This window comes from Trachypithecus francoisi, unplaced genomic scaffold, assembly GCF_009764315.1.
Source record: "Trachypithecus francoisi isolate TF-2019V2 unplaced genomic scaffold, Tfra_2.0 Lachesis_group6, whole genome shotgun sequence".
NCBI classification, from domain to species: Eukaryota; Metazoa; Chordata; class Mammalia; order Primates; family Cercopithecidae; genus Trachypithecus; species Trachypithecus francoisi.
The window spans coordinates 48661628-48687559 of NW_022681471.1; the positions used below are offsets into that span (position 1 = coordinate 48661628).

Genomic DNA, 25932 nt, shown 5'->3' on the forward strand with positions numbered 1-25932 from the left:
CTTCATAATTCGGTGTTAGTAGGTGTATGTATCTATGAATTTATCCATTTCTTGTAGGTTATTCAATATGTTGGTGTATAATTTTTTATGGTGGTTTTTTATGATCTTTTCAATTTCTGTGGTATCAGTTATAATGTCTTCTTTTTCATCCTTGCTTTTATTTATTTAAGTCATTTGTCTTTTTTTAGTCTAATGTTTTGTCACTTTTTTTTATATTTTCAAAAAACTAACTCTTCAATTCCTTGATCTTTTCTATTGTATTTCTAGTCTCTATTTAATTTATTTCTAGTCAAATCTTTATTATTTCCTTCCTTCCTCTGACTTTGGGCTTAATTTGTTTTTTTTCCAGTTCCTTGAGTTGTAATATTAGGTTGTTCATGTGAGACTTTCTTCTTTTTTGTTACAGGTATTTATTGGTCTATACTTTCCCCTTAGAACTACTTTTGCTGCATCCCGTAAGTTTTGTTATATTGTGTTTCCATTTTGTCTCAAGATATTTAAAATTTTCCTTTTAATTTCTTCACTGATCCATTGATGTTTAGAAGTATGTGGTTTAATTCTCATGTATTTGTGAAGTTTTCAAATTTTTTTCTGTTATTTATTTTTAGTTTTGTACCATTGTGGTCAGATACTTTATATAATTTCAGTCTTTTGAAATGTGTTAAGATTGTTTTGAGGCTAGCATATGATCTTCTGGAAATGCTCTGTGTGAGTTTTAAAAATAATGTATATTCTCCTGCTGTTGGATGAATTCTTTCTGTATGCCTGATAGTTACCCTTGGGCTAAAGTACAGTTTAAGTCCAAGTTTTCCTTGTTGATTTTCTCTCCGGATATGTTCATTGTTAAAAGTCAGACTTAATGTCCCCTGCTTTTTTTTTTTTTTTTTTTTTTGAGATGGAGTCTCACTCTGTCATCAGACTGAAGTGCAGTGGCACAATCTCAGCTCACTGCAACCTCAACCTCCCAGGTTCAAGTGATTCTCCTGCCTCAGCTTCCTGAGTAGCTGGGACTTCAGGCATGCACCACCACACCCAGCTACTTTTTGTATTTTTAGTAGAGATGGGGTTTCACCATCTTGGTCAGGATGGTCTCGATCTCTTGACCTCGTGATCCGCCCACTTTGGCCTCCCAGTGTCCCCTGCTGTTATTGTATTATAGTCCATCTTGCCCTTCAGATTCATTAATATCCTTTATATATTTAGGTACTCCTATGTTAAGTGCAAGTATACTTACAATTTTTATGTCCACCTGATGGATTGACACCATTATCATTATATACTGTCCTTCTCTGTCTAATTTTACAGTTTTGTACTTAAGTCGATTTAATCTAAGTACAGCTACTCCTGTTCTATTTTCGTTTCCATTTGCATGAGATATCTTTTTTCATCTTTTCACTTTTAGTTTTGTGCGTCCTTAAATTGAAGTGAGTCTCTTGTAGGTAACATGTAGTTGGGTATTCATTTTTTTCCATTCAGTCACTCTCTGTCTTTTGATTGAAAAATTTAATCTATGTATATTCAAAGTAATTATTGAGAGGTAAAGACTTACTGCTGCCATTTTGTTTATTTTAATTTTATTTATCTAATTTTATGGGATACAAATGTAATTTTGTTACATGTATATATTATGTAGTGGTAAAGTCAGGATTTTCTGGGTGTCAATCATCTGTATAATACACATTGTGCCCGTTAAGTAATTTATCATCATCCATAACCCTCCAACCCACTTAGCCTTCTGAATCTCCATTGTCTATAATTCCACACTCTACATCCATGTATACACATTATCTAGCTCCCCACTTATAAGTGAGACCATGTGGTATTTATCCTTCTGTGTCTGACTTGTATCAGTTAAGACAATGGACTCCAGTTCATTGTGTTGCTGCAAAAGACATGATTTTATTCTTTTTATGGTTGAATAGTATTCCATTATGTATACATACCACATTTTCTTCATCCAATCATTCATTGATGGATAGTTAGGTTGATTCCATATCTTTGCTATTGTAAATAGTGCTGCAGTAAACATACAGGTGCAGGTATCTTTTTGATGTAATTCTTCCTTTTCCTTTGAGTAGATACCTAGCAGTGGGATTGCTGGATTGACTGGTAGTTCTACTTTTAGTTCTTAGATAAGTCTCCATAATGTTTTCCATAGATGTTTTACTAATTTACATTTCTACCAACAGTGTATGAGTTCCCTTTTCTCCACATCCTCATGAATATCTGTTATATTTTGTGTTTTTAAAAATAGCCATTCCAAAGAAATAGCCATTCTAACTAGTGTAAGATGATATCTTATTGTGATATTAATTTACATTTCTCTGGTGATTAGTGATGTTCAGCATTTTTCATATGCCTGTTGGCCATTTGTATGTCTTCTGAAAAGTATCTATTAATGTTCTTTGTTCACTTTTTAATGGGATAATTTTGTTGTTATTGTTGTTGAATTGTTTGAGTTCCTTGAAAATTCTGGATAGTAGTCCCCTGATGTGTGCTTAGTTTGCAAATATTTTCTCCCATTCTGCATGTTGTCTGTTTGCTCTGTTGATTAGTTATTTTGCTACACAGAAGCTCTTTAGTTTAATTAAGTCCCATTTGTCTATGTTTGTTTTAGTTACCTGTTCTTTTGGGGTTTTTGTCATTAATTCTTTGCCCAGACAAATGTCCAGAAGAGTTTTCCATAGGTTTCCTTCTAGTATTTTTATAATTTCATGTCTTACATTTAAGTCTTTAATTCATCTTGAGTGGATTTTTGTATATAGTGAGAAGCAGTGGTCCAATTTTATTCTTCTGCAAATGACAGCCCAATTGCTCAGCACCATTTCTTGAAAAGAATGTCCTTTTCTCAGTGTACGTTCTTGATGATTTTGTCAAACACCAGTTGGATGTAAATATGTGCCTTTACTTCTGGGTTTTCTATTCAGTTCCATTGATCTATGTGTCTACTTTTATTCCAATATCATGCTGTTTTGGTTACTATAGACTTGTAGTATCATTCTAAATCAGATAATATGATGCATCCAGTTTTATTATTTTTGCATAGAATTGCTTTGGCTATTCAGGATCTTTTTGGTTTCACAAGAATTTTAGAATTGTTTTTTCTAATTTGGTAAAAAAATTAAGTTGGTATTTTATAGGGATAACATTGAATCTGTAGATACTTTGGGCTGTATGATCATTTTAACAATATTAATTGTTAAGTGCGTTATTTATACCTTCAAGTATTTGGGGGGGTTTTCCAGTTATCTGTCTCTTGTTGATTTCTAATTTAATTCCACTGTGGTCTGAGAGCATACTTTGCATGATATCTATTCTTTTAAATTTTTAAGGTGTGTTTTATAGCCCAGAATGTCATCTATCTTGATAAATAATTTGTGTAAGCTTGAAAAGAGTGTGTATTCTGCTGTTGTTGGATGAAGTATTCCATAAATATCAATTAGATACAACCGATTCATGATCTTCTGTTTAACTATATCCTTATTGATTTTATGCTTGCTAAATCTGTCAATTACTGATAAAAGGTATTGAAGTCTCTACCTACAATAGTTGATTCGGGGGGCGGAGCAAGATGGCTGAATAGGAACAGCTCCAGTCTCCAACTCCCAGCGCGAGCAACACAGAAGACCGGTGATTTCTGCATTTTCAACTGAGGTACTGGGGTCATCTCACTAGGGAGTGCCGGACAATCGGTGCTGGTCAGCTGCTGCAGCCCGACCAGCGAGAGCTGAAGCAGCAGGGCGAGGCATCGCCTCACCTGGGAAGCGCAAGGGGAAGGGAATCCCTTTTCCTAGCCAGGGGAACTGAGACACACACACCTGGAAAATCGGGTAACTCCCACCCCAATACTGCGCTTTAAGCAAACGGGCACACCAGGAAAATATCCCACACCTGGCCGGGAGGGTCCCACGCCACGGAGCCTCCCTCATTGCTAACACAGCAGTCTGCGATCTAACGCAAGGCAGCAGCGAGGCTGGGGAGGGGCGCCCGCCATTGCTGAGGCTTAAGTAGGTAAACAAAGCCGCTGGGAAGCTCGAACTGGGTGGAGCTCACAGCAGCTCAAGGAAACCTGCCTGTCTCTGTAGACTCCACCTCTGGGGACAGGCACAGCTAAACAACAGCCACAAAAGCAGCAGAACCTCTGCAGACGCAAACGACTCTGTCTGACAGCTTTGAAGAGAGCAGTGGATCTCCCACACGGAGGTTGAGATCTGAGAACGGACAGACTGCCTGCTCAAGTGGGTCCCTGACCCCTGAGTAGCCTAACTGGGAGACATCCCCCACTAGGGGCAGTCTGACACCCCACACCTCACAGGTGGAGTACACCCCTGAGAGGAAGCTTCCAAAGTGAAGAATCAGACAGGTACACTCGCTGTTCAGCAATATTCTATCTTCTGCAACCTCTGCTGCTGATACCCAGGCAAACAGGGTCTGGAGTGGACCTCAAGCAATCTCCAACAGACCTACAGCTGAGGGTCCTGACTGTCAGAAGGAAAACTATCAAACAGGAAGGACACCTATACCAAAACCCCATCAGTACGTCACCATCATCAAAGACCAGAGACAGATAAAACCACAAAGATGGGGAAAAAGCAGGGCAGAAAAGCTGGAAATTCAAAAATAAGAGCGCATCTCCCCTGCAAAGGAGCGCAGCCATCGCCAGCAACGGATCAAAGCTGGTCAGAGAATGACTTTGACGAGATGAGAGAAGAAGGCTTCAGTCCATCAAACTTCTCAGAGCTAAAGGAGGAATTACGTACCCAGCGCAAAGAAACTAAAAATCTTGAAAAAAGAGTGGAAGAATTGACAGCTAGACTAATTAATGCAGAGAAGATCATAAACGAAATGACAGAGATGAAAACCATGACACGAGAAATACGTGACAAATGCACAAGCTTCAGTAAACGACTCGATCAACTGGAAGAAAGAGTATCAGCGATTGAGGATCAAATGAATGAAATGAAGCGAGAAGAGAAACCAAAAGAAAAGAAGAAAAAGAAATGAACAAAGCCTGCAAGAAGTATGGGATTATGTAAAAAGACCAAATCTACGTCTGATTGGGGTGCCTGAAAGTGAGGGGGGAAAATGGAACCAAGTTGGAAAACACTCTTCAGGATATCATCCAGGAGAACTTCCCCAACCTAGTAGGGCAGGCCAACATTCAAATTCAGGAAATACAGAGAACGCCACAAAGATACTCCTCCAGAAGAGCAACTCCAAGACACATAATTGCCAGATTCACCAAAGTTGAAATGAAGGAAAAAATCTTAAGGGCAGCCAGAGAGAAAGGTCGGGTTACCCACAAAGGGAAGCCCATCAGACTAACAGCAGATCTCTGGCAGAAACTCTACAAGCCAGAAGAGAGTGGGGGCCAATATTCAACGTTCTTAAAGAAAAGAATTTTAAACCCAGAATTTCATATCCAGCCAAACTAAGTTTCATCAGTGAAGGAGAAATAAAATCCTTTACAGATAAGCAAATGCTTAGAGATTTTGTCACCACCAGGCCTGCCTTACAAGAGACCTGAAGGAAGCCCTAAACATGGAAAGGAACAACCGGTACCAGCCATTGCAAAAACATGCCAAAATGTAAAGACCATCGAGGCTAGGAAGAAACTGCATCAACTAACGAGCAAAATAACAGTTAATATCATAATGGCAGGATCAAGTTCACACATAACAATATTAACCTTAAATGTAAATGGACTAAATGCTCCAATTAAAAGACACAGACTGGCAAACTGGATAAAGAGTCAAGACCCATCAGTCTGCTGTATTCAGGAGACCCATCTCACATGCAGAGACATACATAGGCTCAAAATAAAGGGATGGAGGAAGATCTACCAAGCAAATGGAGAACAAAAAAAGCAGGGGTTGCAATCCTAGTCTCTGATAAAACAGACTTTAAACCATCAAAGATCAAAAGAGACAAAGAAGGCCATTACATAATGGTAAAGGGATCAATTCAACAGGAAGAGCTAACTATCCTAAATATATGCACCCAATACAGGAGCACCCAGATTCATAAAGCAAGTCCTTAGAGACTTACAAAGAGACTTAGACTCCCATACAATAATAAGGAGACTTCAACACTCCACTGTCAACATTAGACAGATCAACGAGACAGAAAGTTAACAAGGATATCCAGGAATTGAACTCATCTCTGCACAAGCGGACCTAATAGACATCTATAGAACTCTCCACCCCAAATCAACAGAATATACATTCTTCTCAGCACCACATCGCACTTATTCCAAATTGACCACATAATTGGAAGTAAAGCACTCCTCAGCAAATGTAAAAGAACAGAAATTATAACAAACTGTCTCTCAGACCACAGTGCAATCAAACTAGAACTCAGGACTAAGAAACTCAATCCAAACCGCTCAACTACATGGAACTGAACAACCTGCTCCTGAATGACTACTGGGTACATACGAAATGAAGAAAGCAGAAATAAAGATGTTCTTTGAAACCAATGAGAACAAAGATACAACATACCAGAATCTCTGGGACACATTTAAAGCAGTGTGTAGAGGGAAATTTATAGCACTAAATGCCCACAAGAGAAAGCAGGAAAGATCTAAAATTGACACTCTAACATCACAATTAAAGAACTAGAGAAGCAAGAGCAAACACATTCAAAAGCTAGCAGAAGGAAGAATAACTAAGATCAGAGCAGAACTGAAGGAGATAGAGACACAAAAAACCCTCCAAAAAATCAATGAATCCAGGAGTTGGTTTTTTGAAAAGATCAACAAAATTGACAGACCGCTAGCAAGACTAATAAAGAAGAAAAGAGAGAGGAATCAAATAGACGCAATAAAAAATGATAAAGGGGATATCACCACGGACCCCACAGAAATACAAACTACCATCAGAGAATACTATAAACACCTCTACGCAAATCAACTAGAAAATCTAGAAGAAATGGATAATTCCTGGACACTTACACTCTCCCAAGACTAAACCAGGAAGAAGTTGAATCCCTGAATAGACCAATAGCAGGCTCTGAAATTGAGGCAATAATTAATAGCCTACCCACCAAAAAAAGTCCAGGACCAGATGGATTCACAGCTGAATTCTACCAGAGGTACAAGGAGGAGCTGGTACCATTCCTTCTGAAACTATTCCAATCAATAGAAAAAGAGGGAATCCTCCCTAACTCTTTTATGAGGCCAACATCATCCTGATACCAAAGCCTGGCAGAGACACAACAAAAAGAAAATTTTAGACCAATATCCCTGATGAACATCGATGCAAAAATCCTCAATAAAATACTGGCAAACCGGATTCAGCAGCACATCAAAAAGCTTATCCACCATGATCAAGTGGGCTTCATCCCTGGGATGCAAGGCTGGTTCAACATTCGCAAATCAATAAACGTAATCCAGCATATAAACAGAACCAAAGACAAGAACCACATGATTATCTCAATAGATGCAGAAAACTTTTGACAAAATTCACAGCCCTTCATGCTAAAAACGCTCAATAAATTTGGTATTGATGGAACGTACCTCAAAATAATAAGAGCTATTTATGACAAACCCACAGCCAATATCATACTGAATGGGCAAAAACTGGAAAAATTCCCTTTGAAAACTGGCACAAGACAGGGATGCCCTCTCTCACCACTCCTATTCAACATAGTGTTGGAAGTTCTGGCTAGGGCAATCAGGCAAGAGAAAGAAATAAAGGGTATTCAGTTAGGAAAAGAAGAAGTCAAATTGTCCCTGTTTGCAGATGACATGATTGTATATTAGAAAACCCATTGTCTCAGCCCAAAATCTCCTTAAGCTGATAAGCAACTTCAGCAAAGTCTCAGGATACAAAATTAATGTGCAAAAATCACAAGCATTCTTATACACCAGTAACAGACAAACAGAGAGCCAAATCAGGAATGAACTTCCATTCACAATTGCTTCAAAGAGAATCAAATACCTAGGAATCCAACTTACAAGGGATGTAAAGGACCTCTTCAAGGAGAACTACAAACCACTGCTCAGTGAAATAAAAGAGGACAAAACAAATGGAAGAAATACCATGCTCATGGATAGGAAGAATCAATATCGTGAAAATGGCCATACTGCCCAAGGTTATTTATAGATTCAATGCCATCCCCATCAAGCTACCAATGAATTTCTTCACAGAATTGGAAAAAACGGCTTTAAAGTTCATATGGAACCAAAAAAGAGCCCGCATTGCCAAGACAATCCTAAGTCAAAAGGACAAAGCTGGAGGCATCACGCTACCTGACTTCAAACTATACTACAAGGCTACAGTAACCAAAACAGCATGGTACTGGTACCAAAACAGAGATATAGACCAATGGAACAGAACAGAGTCCTCAGAAATAATACCACACATCTACAGCCATTGATCTTTGACAAACCTGAGAGAAACAAGAAATGGGGAAAGGATTCCCTATTTATAAAAATGGTGCTGGGAAAATTGGCTAGCCATAAGTAGAAAGCTGAAACTGGATCCTTTCCTTACTCCTTATACGAAGATAATTCAAGATGGATTAGAGACTTAAATGTTAGACCTAATACCATAAAAACCCTAGAAGAAAACCTAGGTAGTACCATTCAGGACATAGGCATGGGCAAGGACTTCATGTCTAAAACACCAAAAGCAACGGCAACAAAAGCCAAAATTGACAAATGGGATCTAATTAAACTAAAGAGCTTCTGCACAGCAAAAGAAACTACCATCAGAGTGAACAGGCAACCTACAGAATGGGAGAAAATTTTTGCAATCTACTCATCTGACAAAGGGAATATCCAGAATCTACAAAGAACTCAAACAAATATACAAGAAAAAAAACAAACAACCCCATCAAAAAGTGGGCAAAGGATATGAACAGACATTTCTCAAAAGAAGACATTCATACAGCCAACAGACACATGAAAAAAATGCTCATCATCACTGGCCATCAGAGAAATGCAAATCAAAACCACAATGAGATACCATCTCCACCAGTTAGAATGGCAATCATCATAAAAAGTCAGGAAACAACAGGTGTTGGAGAGGATGTGGAGAAATAGGAACACTTTTACACTGTTGGTGGGATTGTAAACTAGTTCAACCATTATGGAAAACAGTATGGCAATTCCTCAAGGATCTAGAACTAGATGTACCATATGACCCAGCCATCCCACTACTGGGTATATACCCAAAGGATTATAAATTATGCTTCTACAAAGACACATGCACATGTATGTTTATTGCAGCACTATTCACAATAGCAAAGACTTGGAATCAACCCAAATGTCCATCTGTGACAGACTAGATTAAGAAAATGTGGCACATATACACCATGGAATACTATGCAGCCATAAAAAAGGATGAGTTTGCGTCCTTTGTAGGGACATGGATGCAGCTGGAAACCATCATTCTTAGCAAACTGTCACAAGAACAGAAAACCAAACACCGCATGTTCTCACTCATAGGTGAGAACTGAACAATGAGATCACTTGGACTCGGGAAGTGGAACATCACACACTGGGGCCTATCATGGGGAGGGGGGAGGAGGGAGGGATTGCATTGGGAGTTATACATGATATAAATGATGAATTGATGGGTGCTGACGAGTTGATGGGTGCAGCACACCAACATGGCACAAGTATACATATGTAACAAACCTGCACGTTATGCACATGTACCCTAGAACTTAAAGTATAATAAAAAAATAAATAAACAACAAAAAAAATAGTTGATTCATCTACTTCTCTTTGCAGTTTTGTAAATTTTGGATTCATATTTTTTGATGGCTCTCTGTTAGGCACATACACCTTCAGGGTTTTTATGTCTCTTTGGAGAATCGACTCTTTTATCATTATTCAGTACCCCTCTTTATCCCTGTAATTTTCCTTCCTTTAAATTTTCTTTGCCTAAGATGATATAGCTACTATAGCTTTCTTTTCGTTAGAATTAACATGGTATATTTTTCTCAACCCCTTTACTGTTACATTATCTATGTCTTCATATTTAAAGTCGGTTTCTTGTAGAATATAGAAAATATATAGTTGAGTCATGTTGTTTTATGCACTTTGACAGTTCATTTCTTTCAATGTACTTAAATTATTAAAACTTAAGTGGTTATTGGTATAGTGAATTAATATCTACCATATTTTACCTGTTTTCTAATTGTTATCACTGTTATATCTCTTTCTTTTTTGTCTTCCACTCTTTTTCTGTCTTGTCTGGTTTTAATTGAGCACCTTATGTAATTCCATTTTATCTCTTCTCTTAGCATATCAATAATACTTTTTTCAAACTTTTTTTAGTGGTCACCATAGAGTTTGTAATACATATTTATAACTAATAAAATTCCACTTCCAAATAATACTATATATTTTCATGGATAAGTACTAATTAAAAGAGTATTCCCAATTTCTCCCTCCTTTCACTTAAAACATTGCTGTTATTCCTATCACTTATCCATAGCAATAATCACTGAATGCATTGTTACCATTGTTATTTTGAATAAATTGTAACCTGATACATTCATTAAAATAAGAAAAGATTTTATTTTATCTTCATCTATTCCTTCTCTAATGTTCTTCCTTTCTTTATGTAGATCCAAAATTCTGATCTCTATTATTTTTCTCTCTGAAGAACTTCTTTTAACGTTGTTTGAAGTGTATATTGTGGCATGGCAACAAATTTCCTAATTTTAATTTGTCTGAGAAAGTCTTTTTCTCTCTTTTACTTTAATTTTTTTTATTTTTAAGGTTTCTGGATATACAGCACGTATATATATATTTCCTGGGTACATGAGATATTTTGATATAGGCATACAACGTGTAATAATCATATCAGGATAAATGGGGTATCCATCACATCAATTATTTATCCTTTGTGTTACAAACAATCCAATTATACCATTTTATTTTTAAAAGTACAATTAAATTATTATTATTATTATTATTTTGAGACGGAGTCTTGCTGTCACTCAGTTTGGAATGCAGTGGCATGATCTCGGCTCACTGCAAGCTCTGCCTCCTGGGTTCACGCCATTATCCTGCCTCAGCCTTCCAAGTAGCTGGGGCTACAGGCGCCTGCCACCACGCCCAGCTAATATTTTGTATTTTTAGTAGAGATGGGGTTTCACCATGTTAGCCAGGATGGTCTCGATCTCCTGACCTGGTTATCCACCCACCTCAGCCTCCCAAGATGCTGGGATTACAGGCATGAGCCACCACACCTGGCCCAATTAAATTATTTTTAACTATAGTCGCCCTGTTGTGCTATCAAATATTAGATCTTGTTCATTCTTTCTATTTTTTTTTTGTACCCATTAACCATCCCCACTTCCTTCCCAAACACCCCTGCATTCTCCTGCAACTACCCTTCCCAGCCCCTTATAACCATCCTTCTCTCTATCTCCATGAGTTCAATTGTTTTAATTTTTAGCTCATGAAAATAAGCGAGAACACATGAAGTATTTCTCTCTGTGCCTGGGTTATTTCACTCAACATAATGACCTCCTGTTCCATCTGTGTTGTTGCAAATGACAGGATCTTACTCTGTTTTTATGGCTGAATGGTACTCCATTGTGTATATGTACCACATTTTCTTTATTCATTCATCTGTTGATGGGCACTTGAGTTGCTTCCAAATCATGACTATTGTGACTAGTGCTGCAATAAACATGGGTAGGCAGATATCTCTTTAATATACTAATTTCCTTTCTTAGGGTATGTAACTAGTAGTGGATTTGCTGGCTCATATAATAGCTCTATTTTTTTATTTTCAGGAGACCCCAAAATTTGTAGTTGTACTCATTTACATTCCCAAAAGCAGTGTACAAGAGTTCCCTTTTCTCCACATCCTCATCACCATTTGTTATTTCCCAACTTTTGGATAAAAGTCATTTTAACTGGGGTGAGGTAATAGCTCATTGTAGTTTTTACTTGTATTGCTTTGATGATCAGTGATATTGAGCACCTTTTCTTATAGCTATTTGCCATTCGTATGTCTTCTTTGAGAAATGTCTATTCAGATCTTTTCGCATTTTTAATTGGATGATTAGATTTTTTTCCTATAGAGTTGTTTGAGCTCCTTATATATTCTCATGGTTAATCTCTTGTCAGATAGATAGTTTGCAAATATTTTCTCCCATTCTGTGGGTTGTCTCTTCACTTTGTTGATTATTACCGTTGCTGTGCAGTAGCTTTGTAACTTCTGCACAGCAAAGGTAACAATGTGATCCTATCTGTCCATTTTTGCTTTGGTTGCCTGTGCTTGTAGGATATTACTCAAGAAATATTTACCAGTCCAATGTCCTGGAGATTCGCCCCAACATTTTCTTGTAGTAGTTTCATAGTTTGAGTTCTTAGATATAAGTCTTTAATCCATTTTGATATGATTTTTGTATATGGTGAGAGAGAGGGTTTTAGTTTCATTCTTTTGCATATGGTAACCAGTTTTCCCAGGACCATTTATTTAAGAGACAGTGTATTTTTTGGCAGCTTTGTCGAAAATGAGTTCACTATAGATGCATAGCTTTGTTTCTGAGTTCTCTATTCTGTTCCATTGATCTATATGTCTGTTTCTTTTTTTCTGATATGGAGTCTCTCTGTGTCGCTCAGGCTGGAGTGCAGTGGCACAATCTCGGCTCACTGTAACTTCCACCTCCTGGGTTCAAGTGATTCTCCTGCCTCAGCCTTTTGAGTAGCTGGGATTATAAGCACCGGCCACCATGTCCGGCAAATTTTTTGTATTTTTAGTAGAGACGGGGTTTCACCATGTTGGCCAGGCTGGTCTCAAACTCCTGACCTCAGGTGATCCACTCGCCTCAGCCTCCCAAAGTGCAGGAATTACAGGTGTGAGCCACTGCTATATGTCTGTTTCTATTCCAACACCATGCTGTTTTGGTTGCAATAGCTCTGTAGTATAATTTGAAGTCAGGAAATGTTATTCTTCTTGTTTTGTTCTTTTTACTCAGGACAGCTTTGGCTATTCTGGATCTTTTGTGATTGAATATACATTTTAGAATAGTTTTTTTTTAAATTTCTGTGAAGAATGTCATTGGAATTTTGATAGGGATTGCATTGAATCCATAGATTTCTTTGGGTAGTATGGACATTTTAACAATATTGATTCTTCCAATTTGTGAATTTTGAATATCTTGACATTTTTTGTGTCCTCTTCAATTTCTTTCATCAATATTTTATAATTTTTATTATAATGATCTTTCACTTCTTTGGTTAATTCCTAGGTACTTAATATTGTTGTAGCTATTACAAATGGGATTACATTCTTGATTTCCTTTTCAGATTGTTCACAATTGGCATATAGAAATGCTACTGATTTTGGTATGTTGACTTTGTATCCTGCAACTTTACTGAATTTGTTTATCAGTTCTCCTAATTTTTTTAGTGGAGTCTTTAGGTTTTTCCAAATATAAGATAATATCATCTGTAAACAAGGATAATTTGACTTCTTCCTTTACAGTGTGGGTGCCCCTCATTTCTTTTTCTTGTCTGATTGCTCTAACTGGGACTCCCAGTATTATTTTGAATAACAGTTAATATGGTTTGGATTTGTGTCCCCACCCAAATCTCATGTCAAATTGTAATCCCCAATTTTGGAGGTGAGGACTGGTGGGAGCTGATTGGATCATGGGGACAGATTTCCCCCTTGCTGTTCTCTGATAATGAGTGAGTTCTCACGAGATCTGGTTGTTTAAAAGTGTGTGGCACCTCCCGCATCTCGCTGTTCCTCCTTCTCCAGCTATGTAAGACGTGCATGCTTTCCCTTTGCCTTCTGTCATGATTGTAAGTTTCCTGAGGCCTCCTCAGCCGTAGTTCCTGTACAGCCTGCAGAAATGTAAGTCAATTAAACCCTTTCTTTATCAATTACCCAATCTCAGATAGTTTTTTATAGCCATGCAAGAATGGAATAATACAACAGTGTAGCAAGGGAGCATCCTTGTGTTTCAGATCTTAAAGAAAAGGCTTTCAGTTTTTCTTCCATTCTGTTTAATTATTAGCTGTGGGTCTGTTATATATGGCTTTTATTATGTTGAGATATATTCCTTTGATACTCACCTTTTTTTTTTTTTTTTTTGAAACGGAGCCTCGTTCTGTCACCCAGGCTGGAGTGCAGTGGCCGGATCTCTGCTGACTGCAAACTCCGCCTCCCGGGTTTACGCCATTCTCCTGCCTCAGCCTCCCGAGTAGCTGGGACTATAGGCGCCCGCCACCTCACCCGGCTAGTTTTTTGTATTTTTTAGTAGAGACGGAGTTTTACCATGTTAGCCAGGATGGTCTCGATCTCCTGACCTCGTGATCCGCCCGTCTCGGCCTCCCAAAGTTCTGGGATTACAGGCTTGAGCCACTGCACCTGGCCGATACTCAACTTTTTTAGATTCTTTTAAAATCATGACACGATGTTGAATTTTATCAAATGTTTTTCAGGATCAATTGAAATGATCATATGTTTTTTGTCCTACATTCTCTTGATATGTTGTATCACATTGATTGATTTGCATATGTTGAATCATCCTTGTATCCTTGGAATAAATCCCACTTGGTCATGATGAATGCTCTTTCTAATGTATTGTTAAGTTTGGTTTGCTAGTATTTTGTTGAGAATTTTTGTATCAATATTCAGGAGACATATTAGCCTGTACTTTATTTTCTGATGTGTCTTTGTCTGGTCTTGGTATCAGGATAATACTGGCCTAGTAGAATTAGTTTGGAATATTCCCTCCTCTATTTTTTGGAATAATTTGAGTAGGATTGGTGTTAGTTCTTCTTAAAATGTTTGGTAAAATTCAGCAATGAAGCCATTGAGTCCAGGCTTTACATTCCTGGGAGAATTTTTATAATGGCTTTGCTGTTCAGGTTTTGTATTTCTTTCTGGTTCAATCTTGGCACATTGTATGTGTCTAGAAATTTATCTATTCATCTGGATTTTCCAATTTATTGGCATATACCTGCTCATAGTAGCCTCTAATGATTCTTTGAATTTCTGTAGTATTGGTTGTAATGTCTACTTTGTATATCCAATTTTATTTATCTGGATCTTCTCTCATTTCTTCATAATGACTCTGACTAACGTTTGTCAATTTTGTTATTATTTCAGAAACTCAACTTTCATTTCATTGATCTTTTGTATTGTTTTCTTCATTTAAATTTCATTTATTTGTGCTCTGATTAAATTATTTATTTTCTTCTACTAATTTTGTGTTTGGTTTGTTCTTGCTTTTCTAATTCTTTAAGATGCATTATTAGGTTGTTTATTTGAAGTTTTCCTACTTCTTTGATATAGGCACATATAACTATAAACTTCCCTGTTAGTACTGCTTTCACCGTATTCCATAGGTTTTGTTATATTGTGTTTCCACTATCACTTGCTTTAAGAAATTTTACACAATTTCTTTCTTAATTTCTTTTTCTTTTTTTTTTTTTTTTTTTTTTTTTTGAGACAGAGTCTTGCTCTGTCACCCAGGCTGGGGTGCAGTTGTGTGATCTCAGCTCACTGCAAGCTTCACCTCCCAGGTTCACGCCATTCTCCTGACTCAGCCTCCTGAGTAACTGGGACTACAGGGGCTCACCACCACACCCAGCTAATGTTTTTATATTCTTAGTAGAGATGGGGTTTCATCATGTTAGCTAGGATGGTTTCGATCTCCTGACCTCGTGATCTGCCCATCTCGGCCTCCCAAAGGGCTGGGATTACAGGCATGAGCCACTGTACCCGGCCAATTTCTTTCTTAATTTCTTTTTTTTTTTGAGATGGAGTCTCGCTCTGTCGCCCAGGCTGGAGCACAGTGGCCGAATCACAGCCCACTGCAAGCTCCGCCTCCCGGGTTCACGCCATTCTCCTGCCTCAGCCTCCCGAGTAGCTGGGACTACAGGCGCCCGCCACCTCGCCCGGCTAGTTTTTTGTATTTTTTTTTTTAAGTAGAGATGGGGTTTCACCGTGTTAGCCAGGATGGTCTCGATCTCCTCACCTTGTGATCCACCCATCTTGGCCTCCCAAAGTGCTGGGATTACAGGCTTGAGCCACCACGCCCAGCCTCTTTCTTAATTTCTTAATTGAACCATTGGTCGTTCGGGAGCACATTGTCTGATTTTCGTATGTCTGTATAGTTTTCAAAATTCCTCTTGTTATTGATTTCTAGTTTTATCCCATTGTGGTCAGAGAAGATAATTGATATTATTTCAAATTTTTAAAAACTGTTTTCACACTTGTTTGTGACCTAATATATGATATATCCTTAAGAATAATCCATGTTTTGAGAATAAGAGCATGTATTCTCCAACCATTGGATGAAAGATTCTATAAATATTTACTAGCTCAATTTAGTCTATAATGGAGATTAAGTCTGATGTTTGTTGATTTTCTGTCTGGATGATGTCCAATCCTAAAAGTGGAGTGTTGAAGTCTCCAGCTATTATTGTGTTGATGTCTGTCTTTCTCCTTAGCTCCAGTAATATTTATTTTATATATCTGCATGCTCCATTGTTGGGTGCATACATATTTATAATTGTTACATCTTTTTGTTTAATTGACCCATTTTGTATTTTATAATGATGTTCTTTGTTTCTATTTATAGTTTTTGTCTTGAAACCTATTTTGTTTGATATGACTATAGTGACTCTTGCTCTTTTTTGGTTTCCATTCACATGGAATATCTTTTTACATCCCTTTACTTCCATTCTATATTGGCTTTATACATGAAGTATGTTTTTTGTAGGCAACAGATAGTTCTAATTTTTTGTCAATTCAGCCACTCTACACCTTTCAACTGGAAAGTTTAGTTCATTTACATTCAATGTTATTATTGATAAGTAAGGACTTACGCTTGTCATTTTGTTATGTTTTCTGTTGTTTTGTGGTCTTCTCTTCCTTCTTTTCTTCTTCCCTGTCTTCCTTTTAGTGAAGATTATTTTCTCTGGTGGTATGTGTTAATTTCTTGTTTTTTTTGTTTGTTTGTTTTGTTTTGTTTCTGTTGTGTGTTTTTGATTTGAGGTTACACTGAAGCTTGCAGATAATGTCTTATAACCCATTATTTTAAACTGGTGACAAGTTAACACTGATTACATATACAAACAAACAAATAAACATAGAGAAAACTAATAAAGCTCTACACTTTAACTTTTTTCATGTGCTTTTTAACTTTTTTTGTTTCCATTTATATCTTAATGTACTGTCTATGTTGGGAGCAATCCCCCCACAATCTGATTGTAAACCGGTCCCAAGACTGGCCATAAACAAAATCTCTGCAGCACTGTAACATGTTCATAATGCCACTGATGCCCGCACTGGAAGGTTTTGGGTTTACAGGAATGAGGGCAAGGAACCCCTGGCCCGCCCAGGGTGGAAAACCTATTAAAGATATTCTTAAGCCACAAATAATAGCATGAGTGATCTGTGACTTAAGGGAGTGTTCCTGCTGCAGTTAACTAGCCCAACCTATTCCTTTAATTCGGCCCATCCCTACGTTTCCCATAAGGGATACTTTTAGTTAATTTAATATCTATAGAAACAATGCTAATGACTGGTTTGCTGTTAATAAATATGTGGGTAAATCTCTGTTTGGGGCTCTCAGTACTAAAGGCTGTGAGACCCCTGATTTCCTACTTCACACCTCTATATTTCTGTGTGTGTGTCTTTAATTCCTCTAGCACCGCTGGGTTAGGGTCTCCTTGACTGAGCTTGTCTCAGCAAGTGGCGTCCATTCGTGGGGGCTCAAATCCAGGTCGAAGGGTCGCCAGAATGATGGTTGGAATGGAAAACTAGCTGGAGGATACCCGAGTACTCTTAAAGCAGTTCCTGTGGTGAGTAAGAAGGGGAGCTCGGAAGCATCAGAGTAACGATGGGACAGGTATGGGGTCTGGTTCGTTTCACCTTGGAACTTTTTCACACTGATAATGAGGAGGAACAAGAATATAGCGAAGTAACAGACAAGGTTACAGAGCATGTTTATTTGCCAGCTAAAGCACAAAGGAAGGAGAGGTTCATCCCTACCCTTCTGCACCCCCTCATTATTATTTTGAAGAAAATGACCTCCAGATCTTTCTTTTCCAGAGGACACTGGGCGAAAAGTAGTTGCCCCAGTGACTGTTCGAGCAGCGCCTCGAGCAACGGCTCTTCGTTCTATTCAGGCAGGAATTCAGCAAGCTAGACAAGACAGTGATTTAGAGGCTTGGCAGTTCCCTGTTAGAATACATCCCCCAGATCAACAGGGAAATATTACAGCTACATTTGAGCCTTTTCCTTTTAAATTACTCAAATAATTTAAACAAGCTATAAATCAGTATGAACCAGGTTCTCCTTTTGTAATGGGACTGTTAAAGAATGTTGCTGTTTCCAGTCAGATGATTCCTACTGACTGGGACACTCTTACTTGAGCTTGTCTAACTCCTGCTCAGTTCTTAAAATTAAAACTTCGTGGGCAGATGAAGCTTCCATTCAAGCAGCTCGCAATGCCCAGGCCAAACCTCAAATTAACTGCAGACCAACTTTTGGGGGTTGGCGGCTGGGCTGGTTTAGATGTACAACTGGTCATGCAGGATGATGCCATAGAACAGCTTAGAGGAGTGTGCATTAGAGCTTAGGGGAAAAAACCACTTCAGGTGGGGAACAATACCCTTCCTTTAGTGCTATAAAACAGGGACCAAGAGAACCCATACATTGATTTTATAGCTCGGTTACAGGAGTCCCTTAAAAAGATGATTGCAGATTCAGCTGCTCAGGATATAGTGTTGCAGTTATTAACTTTTGACAATGTTAATCCTGATTGCCAGGCTGCTTTGTGACCTATCAGAGGGAAAGCACATTTAGTTGATTATATCAAGGCCTGTGATGGTATTGGAGGTATTCTGCATAAAGCTACTTTGTTGGCACAGGCAATGGCAGGACTGAGAGTGGATAAAGTAAATACTCCATTTCCTGGAGCTTGTTTTAACTGTGGGAAGCATGATCATACTAAAAAAGAATGTAGAAAAAATCAGCTAGTCAGGCTGCCAGATAGGGGAAAAAAGAAAACTGTTGAGCCTGAAATATGTCCAAAATGTAAAAAAGGAAAACATTGGGCTATTCGGTGTCACTCTAAGTTTGATAAAGATGGGAACCCGATTTCGGGAAACACCATAAGGGGCCCGTCCCGGGCCCTGTTCTAAACCGGGGCATTTCCAGCTCAGGCCATTCCCTCACCCCTGTACAATGTCTGTCCCCTGCCACAGCCAGTAGTGCCACAGGAGATTTATGCTGCACAAAAGCTGTGAGCCTTCTGCCTGGGGAACCCCCGCAAAAGATCCCAACAAGAGTCTGTGGACTCTTGCCAGCAGGGACAATAGGATTACTTTTAGGAAAGTCTAGTGTAAGTTTAAAAGGCGTACAAATACATACAAGAGTCATTGATTCAGATTACAATGGGGACATTCAAATTGTTATATCTACTTCTGTTCCCTGGAAAGCAGAACCAGGAGAGTGCATAGCACAGCTCCTTACTGTGCTGTATGTGGGAATGGGAAAAAGTGAAATTAAATGAACAGGAGGATTTGGAAGCACAAATAAACAAGGCAAAGCAGCTTATCGGGTAAATCATATTACTGATAAATGTCCTACCTGTGAAATAACTATTCAAGGAAAGAAATTTAAAGGTTTGGTAGATACAGTAGCAGATATTTCAATCATTTCACTACAGCACTGGCCATCCATGTGGCCAATTCAACCCACTCAATTTAACATAGTTGGAGTTGGTAATGCCCCTGAAGTATATCAAAGTAGTTATATTTTGCATTGTGAAGGGCCCGATGGACAACCTGGGACTATTCAACCTATTATAACTTCTGTACCTATAAATTTATGGGGAAGAGATTTATTACAACAATGGGGAGCACAAGTTCTAATTCCAGAACAATTATATAGCCCTCAAAGTCAACATATGATGCATGAAATGGGGTATGTCCCTGGTATGGGACTAGAAAAAAATTTGCAAGATTTGAAAGAATTGCTTCAAGCGGGAAACAAAGTTCCCGCCAAAGATTAGGATATAATTTTTGATGATGGCCATTGTTAAGCCTCCAGAACCTATATCTTTAAAATGGTTACAGATAAGCCAATTAGGATAGAACAATGGCTGCTAAGTAAAGAGAAACTGGAGGCTTTAGAGACATTAGTTACTGAACAATTAGAATGGGCGCATAGCTCCAACCTTTTCCCCTTGGAATTCTCCAGTTTTCGTAATTAAGAAAAAATCAGGTAAATGGAGAATGTTAACTGACTTAAGAGCCATCAATTCAGTTATACAACCTATGGGAGCATTACAGCCAGAATTGCCTTCTCCTGGTATAATTTCAAAAAAATTGGCCTTCAATAGTCATAGATTTAAAAGACTGTTTCTTTCTTTTTTTTTTTTTATTATACTTTAAGTTCTAGGGTACATGTGCATAACGTGCAGGTTTGTTACATATGTATACTTATGCCATGTTGGTGTGCTGCACCCATCAACTCGTCAGCACCCATCAATTCATCATTTATATCATGTATAACTCCCCAATGCAATCCCTCCCCCCTCCCCCCTCCCCATGATAGGCCCCAGTGTGTGATGTTCCCCTTCCCAAGTCCAAGTTTCCTCATTGTTCAGTTCCCACCTGTGAGTGAGAACATGCGGTGTTTGGTTTTCTCTTCTTGTGATAGTTTGCTAAGAATGATGGTTTCCAGCTGCATCCATGTCCCTACGAAGGATGCAAACTCATCCTTTTTTATGGCTGCATAGTATTCCATGGTGTATATGTGCCACATTTTCTTAATCCAGTCTGTCACAGATGGACATTTGGGTTGATTCCAAGTCTTTGCTATTGTGAATAGTGCCGCAATAAACATACGTGTGCATGTGTCTTTGTAGTAGAATAATTTACTATCCCTTTTGCTGAGCAAGACTGTAATGGTTTGCATTTACAATTCCTGCAGTAAACAACCGGCAGCCTGCTAAGCGTTATCACTGGAAAGTGTTGCCACAGGGCATATCAAACAGCCCAACAATTTGCCAGACATATGTGGGGCAAGCAATTGAACCTACTCATAAAAAAATTTCACAGTGTTACCTTATTCACTATATGGATGATATACTTTGTGCTGCCCCCACTCAAGAAATATTACTCCAATGTTATGATCACTTGCAAAATTCGATTTCTTGTGCTGGTTTAATCATAGCTCCTGACAAAATTCAGACTACTACGCCTTACTCCTACTGGGGGACCTTAGCAAATGACACTACCATTGTGCTACAGAAAGTAACCATATGTAGGGATCAACTAAAAACATTAAATGACTTTCAAAAATTACTAGGGGATATTAATTGGTTATTACCTACTCTAGGTGTTGCTACCTATGCCATGAGTAATCTGTTTTCTATCCTTAGAGAAAATCCTAGTCTCACTAGCCCCCGACAATTAACAAAGGAGGCTGAGGCAGAGTTATAACTGATTGAGAAGCAAGTCCATAAAGCTCAGATAAATAAAATAGATCCAGAGAAAACTCTAGATTTGCTAATTTTTTCAACTCAGCATTCACCTACTGGTGTTATTGTCCAAGAACAGGACTTAGTAGAGTGGCTTTTTCTTCCACATACTAATTCATAGACTCTAACTCCTTATTTAGATCAAATCGCTACTATGATAGGGATTGGGAGAACTTGGACTGTTAAATTACATGGATATGATCCTGGAAAAATTATTGTCCCTCTCATGAAGGCACAAATACAGCAAGCTTTTATAAATAGTCTTATTTGGCAAACCCATTTAGCTGACTTTGTGAGTATTCTCAATAATCATTTTCCTAAAACGAAGCTGTTTCAGTTTTTGAAATTAACTAATTGGATTCTCCCTAAAATAACTAAATTTAAACCAATTGAAGGTGCTGAGAATGTTTTTAAAGATGGGCCTAGTAATGGTAAAGCTTCTTATTCTGACTCAAAAAGTAAAGTTTTCCAGACGTCCTATACTTCAGCTCAAAAAGCAGAGCTTGTAGCTGTAAATGAGGTATTGACCGCTTTTGATATGCCTATTAATGTGATTTCTGATTCTTCATACGTGATTCATTCCACACAGTTAATTGAAATTGCTCAGTTACGATTTCATATAGATGAACAACTGCTGACAAAAACAAAAAAGGAGAAAAATAGGGATTACAGGACAGCCGATACACAATTGAATCTAGCATTATTTGGTGAAAAGATCCCATAACAAAAACTTGGGAAATAGGTAAAATAATAACTTGGGGTAGAGATTATGCTTGTATTTCTCCAGGCCAAAATCAACAGCCAATTTGGATAACATCAGGACACCTGAAACCTTATCATGAGCCAGATGAGACTCTGGGAGGATCCTGAGGACCCCCCGGTTGCAGCCATGTCGAGACTGACACTGAGGAGGACCCTAACTGTCATGAGCAACACCCGTCGAACACAGCCACCCACCTGGGGACAGATCAAGAAGCTGTCACAGATGGCAGAAGAAAACCTGAGGAAAGCAGACAACCAGTCACAATAAATAATTTAATGGTAGCTATGATAGCGGTTATCACCACTGCCATGAGTATTCCTTCCATAAGGGCTGGTAATAATGCTTGGATGCAATCACTCTATGACACATTACACATGCTTTCTGATCTCAGTATTTACTCTAATAAATCTGCTCCTATAATTGAGGCATACTGCCCTCAAAATCCTATTTGTAAACAGGATTGGACCCAGTTAGAAAAAATGAACATACTTGTGTAGGAAGATTGCTTTGCAGAACAGGCAGAGGTGCTACACAACGATTCCTATGGAATCATTATTAATTGGTCCCCTAAGGGGATGTTTAGCTTGAATTGCACCTCTCAGTCTGCATACCACGGTCACACTATGTTCAGATTATCTGAACAAAACGGTCAGATGGTAGATATAATAAGAAGCACAGCAAAAGTTCCTATTATCTGGAACCATGGGGGTATAGTGGCACCTCAACCTCAAATGATATGGCCTGCTCTAAGAGCTAAACATAAGGATTTGCGGAACTATTAAATGCTCTTAATAAGATCAAAATTTGGGAAAGAATAAAAAAGCATCTAGAAGGATACTCTACAAACTTGTTTTTGGATATAGCAAAATTAAAAGAACAAATATTTAAAGCATCCCAGGCACACCTGACCTTAATGCCAGGAACTGGAGTGCTTGAAGGAGCTACAGACAAATTAGCAGCTAGTAACCCATTAAAATGGATAAAAACACTTGGAAGCTCTGTGATTTCAATGATAATTGTGCTTTTAATCTATGTTGTTTGTCTTTGTATACTCTGCAGATGTGGATCCTGACTCCTGCGAGAAGTAGCTCACCGTGACAAAGCTGCCCTTGGTTTTATCAATTTGCAAATCAGAGAAGGGGTACATGTTGGAAGCAAGCCCCCCAAAATCTGGCCATAAACCGGCCCCAAGACTGGCCATAAACAAAATTTCTGCTGCACTGTAACATGTTCATAATGGCCCTGATACCCACACTAGAAGATTGTGGGTTTGTGGGAATGAGGGCAAGGAGCACCTGACCCGCCCAGGGTGGAAAACCGCTTAAAGGCATTCTTAAGCCACAAACAATAGCATGAGCAATCTGTGCCTTAAGGGCATGTTCCTGCTGCAGTTAACTAGCCCAACCTATTCCTTCATTCGACCCATCCCTTTGTTTCCCATAAGGGATACTTGTAGTTAATTTAATATCTATAGAAACAATGCTAATGACTGGTTTGCTGTTAACATGTGGTAAATCTCTGTTTGGGGCTCTCAGCTCTGAAGGCTGTGAGACCCCTGATTTCCCACTTCACACCTCTATATTTCTGTGTGTGTGTCTTTAATTCCTCTAGCACCACTGGGTTAGGGTCTCTGAGACCGAGCTGGTCTCAGCAGTCTACGTGTTGGAAATTTGTCATACTTATTTTATATCAGTTCATCTTTTACTCTTTCTACTTAAGATATGAGTAGTTTACACATCACAATTAGTGTTATAATATTCTGTTTTTCTGTGTGCTCACTATTACCAATGAGTTTTATACCTTCAGATGATAGCTTCTTGCTTATTAATATCTTTTTTTTAGATTGAGGAACTCCCTTTAGAGTTTCTTGTAAGACAGGTCTGATGTTGATGAAATCCCACAGCTTTTGTTTGTCTTGGAAAGTTTTTATTTCTGCTTTATGTTTGAAGGATATTTTCACCAAATATACTTTGCTATGGTAAAAGTTGTTTTTTCCTTCAGCACTTTAAATATATCATGCTACTCTCTTCTGCCCTGTAAGGTTTCTAATGTAAATGTAAAGGTCTGCTGTGAGATGTATTGGAACTCCACTGTATTTTTTTTCTTTTCTCTTGCTGCTTTTAGGATCCTTCCTTTATCCATGACCTTTGGGAGTTTGATTATTAAATGCCTTGAGGTACCCTTCTTTGTTTTGTTTTGTTTGAGACAGAGTCTCGCTCTGTAGCCCAGGCTGGAGTGCAGTGGCATGATCTCGGTTCACTGCAACCTTCACCTCCTGGGTTCGAGCAATCCTCCTGCCTCAGCCTCCCGAGTAGCTGGGACTACAGATGCATGCCACCATGCCCAGCTAATTTCTGTATTTTCAGTAGAGATGGGGTTTCAGTATGTTGGCCAGGCTGGACTCGAACTCCTGATCTCATGATCCACCCACCTCAGCCTCCCAAAGTGGGGGGATTACAAGCATGAGCCACTGCACCTGGCTGGTTTGTTTATCTTGATAGCAGGTCTTGTTAAGAAGAACGAAAGGTTCTGGGTATATATCAGAATGCTTACTTTTAGCATCCCCTTGTCAGAAGCAGGAAGGTATTTTTTTCTGATCTTCACTGTGAGAAACTGGTAGGGCTTCAGACATAAACACACAAAAGTAGGGGTGGATACAGACTAAGACTGAGCCCACCTGGAGTTTCCAACTCTTAATCTTGTCTACACTGAACCTTCAGTAATTTGTCAATTATGGTTTATGTTTTCCTACCGTGGTACAAGCTCCAGTGGTGGTTTCTGCTCCTAGGCTCCTGCTCCAGGTAAGCTGTGATTCTTTGTATACACCTGTCTGTCTCTCCAATTTGAGGGGACAGTAGTTTGCCCTGGGACCTCAATTCTCTCATAGTCTAAGAAGTGTTGTATTTTCAGTTTATCAGTTTTTACATTGTTGCAGAGAGAGAGAGAGACCCTTCCAGTGTCTATCCCCTTCCTGGGTTTTGGCACCAGAATGTAAGGTCAGCCGAGAGAAAGGAGGAATAGACCCAAAGTCAGGCAAATACATTTATTGAACCTGCTGGCTACTCCACTACAGACAGAGGAGGCAGCCCTGAGCTTACAAAATGAGGGATTTAAATGGGGGAGAGAGACCCTGGGGTTGTTTGCTGGTTAATTTTGCCACATATCACCTTGTGACATTTATTACAGGAGGGTGTAGGTAAAGTTTGTTTATGCTTCCCACGACCTCTCCCGGTGTGGTCCAGATGGTTTATAATTGGGGTTTGTTTATTGCAGCAAGGTCTGATAAGTGATGCTGGCTTCACTGCAGCACCTAGATAAGGGCATAGTGGAGGCTTGGGGGAAGGAGAAGAGTTGCAGAGTTTAGGGGGAGGGGTGGGCAGCACGGAGAGGTTTGGGGGAAGTGTTGGCAATACCAAGAAGTTTTTTGGGGCAGCTTGTCCCTAACAGTAGGCATGATATTTAAGATGAGTCCTAAAGAGTAAATAGTTGTTAGCCAGGGCAGGAGTGTGGTTTGCCTCCCAGGAGAAACAGCAAATGCACAGGCTCTAAGGCAGGAAAGTCCTCAGCCCATTTAGAACTAAAGGAAAGCAGTGTGGCTGGAGCTTAGCAATGAAGGGGAAGAGTACCTGTGTCAGAGTAGTGGCCAAGAGCCAGATCTTACAGGGCCTGAAGGATTTTATTTT

At 38.8% G+C, this 25932-nt stretch overlaps 1 long non-coding RNA gene across 1 annotated transcript; it reads left to right on the forward strand.

Moving 5' to 3' along the window:
* The first annotated feature begins 322 nt into the window (after positions 1 to 322).
* On the forward strand, positions 323 to 23028 carry LOC117077922. The gene is made up of 3 exons (XR_004434869.1): positions 323 to 455; positions 17645 to 17797; positions 22274 to 23028. It is a non-coding gene; the product is annotated as an uncharacterized LOC117077922 (long non-coding RNA).
* Positions 23029 to 25932: the final 2904 nt, after the last annotated feature.